The sequence below is a fragment of the Mytilus californianus genome, unplaced genomic scaffold (genome assembly GCF_021869535.1).
Source record: "Mytilus californianus isolate M0D057914Y unplaced genomic scaffold, xbMytCali1.0.p SCAF_5, whole genome shotgun sequence".
Classification (NCBI taxonomy): domain Eukaryota; kingdom Metazoa; phylum Mollusca; class Bivalvia; order Mytilida; family Mytilidae; genus Mytilus; species Mytilus californianus.
The window spans coordinates 8,647,348-8,653,818 of record NW_026262701.1 but is presented as its reverse complement, the minus strand read 5'-3'; positions in this window follow the sequence as shown (position 1 = coordinate 8,653,818).

Below are 6,471 nucleotides of genomic sequence, written 5' to 3'. Positions count from 1 at the left end.
CTAATGTTGCTAAGTTCCCTTTTTCAAAATCCTTAATCTGACCCTTGGAAAAAATTCCATATTTCTGCCTCTTATATCACATCTCTTGACACTTCTTCGTAAGTTCAGATCGACTCATGTCAACAGATTTGTGCTGTAAGCCCAATGATAAACACCAGTATGTCTCTCCTCGTAGTTGGTACTTTTCCAAAATACTATTCAAGAAGCGTTGCCTGCCTGTAGCCAGATTTTCAGAATTCATCGGATATATTTCACCTAAGATATTGGATGGAAATAGAAAAACGCCCTTAACTTTCAAGATCTTCCTCCAATGTACCCGTACAGGCTTTTCTTAGACACAAAAGTCGTAAGGACTTGCTTGTCAGAGCCGATTTGCCTTCTCAACTATGATCTTTGTCACCAAGCCCTTGCAAAAGTTGTAAGAACAAAAGATTTCTGACTTTCAAACACAGATGTCCGACACCCAACTTATACCTAGATCTGCAATGTTTGATAGGAAATAATTAATACGGATCATATTAAGATTCATCGGCGCTCTTGTAATGTTTTAATGCAAATTTTTTGTCCTTAGTGTATATTCCGCTCCTCTGACTGCTATCGTAAAATGTTTTAAAAGACTACAATGAGAAGATTTGAAAGAATCTTTTGTCGCCTTTCAGTTTTATTCAAAGATTACTAATATATCTAGCTCTTGAATTTAACATTGTTCTTTTTGCAATGCTGAACTATTTAGCTAGATACTCAATATCATTTACAAAAACAAAATGAATACGAGAAAGTTACAAAATGTGTAGCAACTTTTTTCGAAATACTCTGAACGGACCCCTATAAAAAAAGCCTACTCGATCAACGGCTTTTTCTCATATGTATCTTCATACAATTATAGTTCAACTGACTGCGTCCTTTATATATATATACGGCATCATTTACATATATTTTAACAAACTGAAACATATAACAAATTCGATTTATTATTTACAATTCACTCTTAAAAGTCAAAATAATGGACCAAAAACAAAAGCATGATACATTCTGAGATATATAATCAAATAAACAAATATTGGTTAATTGATAACCGGATGCTTCTGTCTAGCGGGAAATGTTAGGATAAGGATATTTTTTTTGGTTTTATTACAATCTTTACTAAAATACACAGCATTACAGCTCCGTGTGTGTACTTTGAGGTTCTAACAGCATTATGACTTTCTGAACATATGATCGAGTTGTAAATGCTTATAAACAGAATGAATATAGCTAAAATAAATTGCTTCGCTGAGCGCAGCTGGATACGACCGCAGATGTCCAACCCTGAAAATTTGGGTCAAAATGGACACAATATTCACGCTTGATACAGGTCTGAATTTGGATTGTAACTAAATTTTTGACACAGAATAACTGTAGTCAAAGAACTTCAAATTGGTAATATGATTTGAATTTATATTCAATTTATTGCTTTTGTGCAATACACTATGCTGTTGCGAATTGACACCCCCCCCCCCCCCCCCCCCCCCCTACCAAAAAAAAATTATTTTACCCATGTTTTTTGCTTTTGTGCAATACACTATGCTGTTGAATATTAACCCCCAAAAAAAATATTTGAAGAAATTTTCTTTTAATTTCTGAAATCTGAAATGAGAAAAACTGTCCCCCCTCCAATTTTTTTCACCTTCCCCCTTTCCCTTATTCCCCCAAAAAATTCTTTCCCTCAAGATATGGTCAGTATCTCAATTCAAATTTCTAATGCAGTTTGCAACCAAAATTACCCATTTAAATCGACATAAAAGTTTTAAAATATAAAATGACATACATAGTCATGGCTAAAATTTATATTAATTAATAGGAACTGCTAAAAATAAATTGACAGCTAATCACCTCAAGTCAATCATCATTTCTTAATACATAACTTACAAGCAGTGTAAGGGAGGTAATCAAACTCAATTGTCCTTTAACCAGAAAACCCCTTGTTTTCCCCCTTTTTTTTGCCCCTAATTACTAAATGGTTTGAGCCATAACCCCCCAAAGTCAATTCTTACCATCCTTTTGTTGTATGGAAGTTTGTGGTATAATTTCAGAGAGATGCATACACTTTAACACAAGTTATTGTCTGGAAACTACAAAAATGCTTATTTTGGGCCCCCTTTTTTTGCCCCTAATTCCTAAACAGTTGGGACCATAACCCCCAAAATCAATCACAACCTTCATTTAGTAGTTATAAACCTTGTGTTAAAATTTTATTGATTTCTATTTACTTATACTAAAGTTACTATCCGGAAACCATCTGTCTTCGAACGACGCTGACGACGACGACGACGCCGGATGACGACGACGACGACGTGATACCCAATATACGACCAAATTTTTTTTAATTATTTGTTACGTTATTACGAAGATATTAAGATTCCAAGGTATTTTTGTTTCTATTATCACGTTGTTATAGCCAAAAAAAAACAAAGTATATGAGAAACTATAGTCCACAGTGCTGTTTTTAAGATATGAGATGATTCGTTTCGATCAATAAGGTTGATGTAAAATTTTACAAAAAAATGTTAAATTTGCAATATTGTTTCACAATTGTCTTCAACAGCAATATGTACCGTTGAATAACACAGCAACAGCAATATGTACCGATGAATAACATATCAACAGCAATATGTAGTGATGAATAACACATCAACAGCAATATATATATATACCAATGAATAACATATCAACAGCAATACGTACTGATGAATAACACATCAACAGCAATATGTACCGATGAACAACATATCAACATCAATATGTACCAATGAATAACATATCAACATCAATATGTACCAATGAATAACATATCAACATCAATATGTACCGATGAACAACATATCAACAGCAATATAAACCGATGAATAACATATCAACAGCAATATGTCCCGATGAATAACATATCAACAGCAATATGTACCGATGAACAACATATCAACATCAATATGTACCGATGAACAACATATCAACAGCAATATGTACCGATGAACAACATATCAACAGCAATATGTACCGATGAATAACATATCAACAGCAATATGTCCCGATGAATAACATATCAACAGCAATATGTACCGATGACTAACACATCAACAGCAATATGTACTGCGGAATAAAATATCAATTTTATAGCAATATGCACTAATATATATTGAACATTTTTCAACGTCTTTCAAATGTATATTCATGAAAACTTTTCAATGTTCAAATTCGAACAGGTTTCAAAACTTCCTGATTTAGACCATACATGTATGTGAGTGCAAAAAATTGGTCCTACCGCTTTCCGTTCACCCTTTGAATGTGTTTGCCATCCGTTTGTCCAAAACCTGGACATCGTTTTACGAAAGTGTATTTAGTGCAATTTCGTGTATTTCATAATTACCTTATGTAGTTTAATGAAAAGGGATTATTTCAAGAAAATCAATCATAAAATAATGTAAAAAAGATAAATCATAAAATACAGCTGCCCGATTTTCAAATATAATAAGTTAGCAATTAAAAAAACAAACGTCTAAATATTGATATACAAAAAACTGTAACTGAAAATCGTCCAATCCCTACCCAGGTAAGAGATAACTCTTATAATATACAACACTTGCTAGGTGAAGGAAGAGGAATACGACTGGTGTGACTTTTGCATTCACAAACTAATCATGTTCCTTTGTCAAAAGAAAACAATACAGAGATGGGAGAACTCTAGTCATGGAGATTATCTGAACATTATTTAAATATTGAATGTAATAGACTTTGAACTAGCTTTCAGGAACTGCGAGTGCTCGCATATCGGTGCTTGGTGTCTATTGTTTTTTATGTCATAGTTGGGGTTTTTGTGTGCGTCATACCTATCAGGTTTTTACAGTTTGTTCTTACGTTGTGCCATTGTCCCAGGTAAGGAGTTGGTTGGGCACTCACAAACATGTTTCATGTGCCTGTTCCAAGTCAGTAGTCTGTAATTCGGTGGTTTTCGTTGGTTCGTGTCTGTCATAATTGTTTTTCGTAAATTGTATTGTACAAACTAGGCCGGTTTTTTTTCTCGATGCTGACTATGCGGTATGGGTTATTCTCATTGCTGGAGGTTGTATACTATTACTATACGGTGACCTATGCTTGCTTATATCCACGTCATTTGAACTCTGGTAAATAGTTGTCTCATTGGCAATCATACCACATCTCCTCATTTTTGTCGAGCCTTCGACTTTTGTCGAAAAAGCGAGACATAGCGATCCTACATTCCGTCGGCGTCGTCGTCGTCGTCGTCGTCGTCGTCGTAGTCGTCGGCGGCGTCCACAAATATTCACTCTGTGGTTAAAGTTTTTGAAATTTTAATAACTTTCTTAAACTATCCTGGATTTCTACCAAACTTGGACAGAAGCTTGTTTATGATCATAAGATAGTATCCAGAAGTAAATTTTGTAAAAAAAAAATACATTTTTTCCGTATTTAACTTATAAATGGACTTAGTTTTTCTGCCAGTTAACATTACATTCACTCTGTGGTTAAAGTTTTTAAAATTTTAACAACTTTCTTAAACTATCCTGGATTTCTACCAAACTTGGACAGAAGCTTGTTTATGATCATAAGATAATATCCAAAAGTAAATTTTGTAAAAAAAAATTACATTTTTTCCGTATTTTACTTATAAATGGACTTAGTTTTTCTGCCAGGAAACATTACATTCACTCTGTGGTTAAAGTTTTTAAAATTTTAACAACTTTCTTGAACTATCTTGGATTTGTACCAAACTTGGACAGAAGCTTGTTTATGATTATAAGCTAGTATCTAGAAGGAAATTTTGTTAAAATTTTGTTCCATTTTTTCTCTATTTTACTTATAAATGGACTTAGTTTTTCTTCCAGTTAACATTACATACAGTCTGCAGTTTAATTTTTTTAAACATTTATTAGATTCATAATCTATCCTGGATTTTTACCAAACTTGGACAGAAGCTGCTTACAATCAAAAGATAGTATAGAGAGGAATATTTTTATTATTTTTTTTCCTCGTTTTTGTTGAGCCTGCGATTAACAGCAAAAGTAGGCGAGACACTGGGTTCCGCGGAACCCTTACGAATTTTTATATGCACTCTTTTCAAACAATATGCAAATACCGTGAACCATTTCATATAGGTCAAACGTGTGTTTCAAAAATATTAAATTACTATATAACTTATTCAGAGACATTAATAGTACTACATAATTATGTATGGTTTTATTGAAAGATTTTTTTCTTGCAAAAATTGCATCGCCATTGATTTACTGTCCCGTATGTTTGGTGCACTTTATTTTAATGAACGTAATGTTGCAAAACGTATGTGTACCCATGTTACCTGCATGCCAGGAAAGGTACGGTCATTTAATAATAAAAAAAACTGACTAGACAATTTTAACCTCCATTGGTCGTATTACAACACATTATAAATGTCACCTACACCTACGGCGAATGTCAAACTTTTTGTACCATAAATGACAAATATACGGAGAATACAAGCTCATGTTAACAATATTAAAGATAGTATTTTATGAGGCCTATGTACAAACGCCATTCAATGTTGGTTCTATATATATAGGCATATTCATATAATTCAGTTTAATGGATTTTTTTATATGTATAGTTTTGAATATAAGGGTTGTGGGGAAGAGTCGTTTAAGTGTAAAAACAAAACCTGAATTTAACCTTGTACCTGACCGTGCAGTGTTGGTGTAAAACTGAAAAAAAATTAAACGTTCTTCCATTATATTAACTTTTACCATGTGCACCAAAATTGATATTTTAAAAAAATCAAGATTGCTCTCTCTCTCTCTCATTTGGTCATCAGTTTCCCCGTCATATCTATATAGAGGCACTTGATAAATATGAATAGCTATTTATGTTCCCATCTAATTTACAAGAGACAGATAAATGTTTATTTGATTCAAATGAACATTAATTAATGTGTGTTTTCGGAAATTTGCAGTTAAAGCAGAATGTATCTATCTCTAGTTACTTCATTATTGAAACACTAAAGGTTTGTGTTTCTCGTGTCTTTATTAAAACATTAATCGTAATTTGACATTCACCAGGAGTGAAACATGTAAATTATTATTTATTACAAATGTGACGGTGGAAATAACAGTAGAGGGAGAGCCGGGGTAATCAATTACCTGTTTGTCGTCAATGGCAAGTGTACAATTTTCATGATAACTATGATTTTAAAGTTTTTGTGAAGAAAGAAGTCATAATTAAAAAGGGTAATTTTTGTAAGTGTATATGTCAGCAGATCATATAAGGCATCAATGATATTTAAATGGGCGTGTACCTTTTTAGTCGTTTAAAGTTAGATATTTCTTCTATTCATTTTTTCTCTCATAATATTGCTTCTTCATGGGTCCCATCTAAATCCGCAAACGACTGTTTCAAAGAATAACAGCTAATTGACACTTAAAAGGTTAATAAATCTATAGATAACTTATT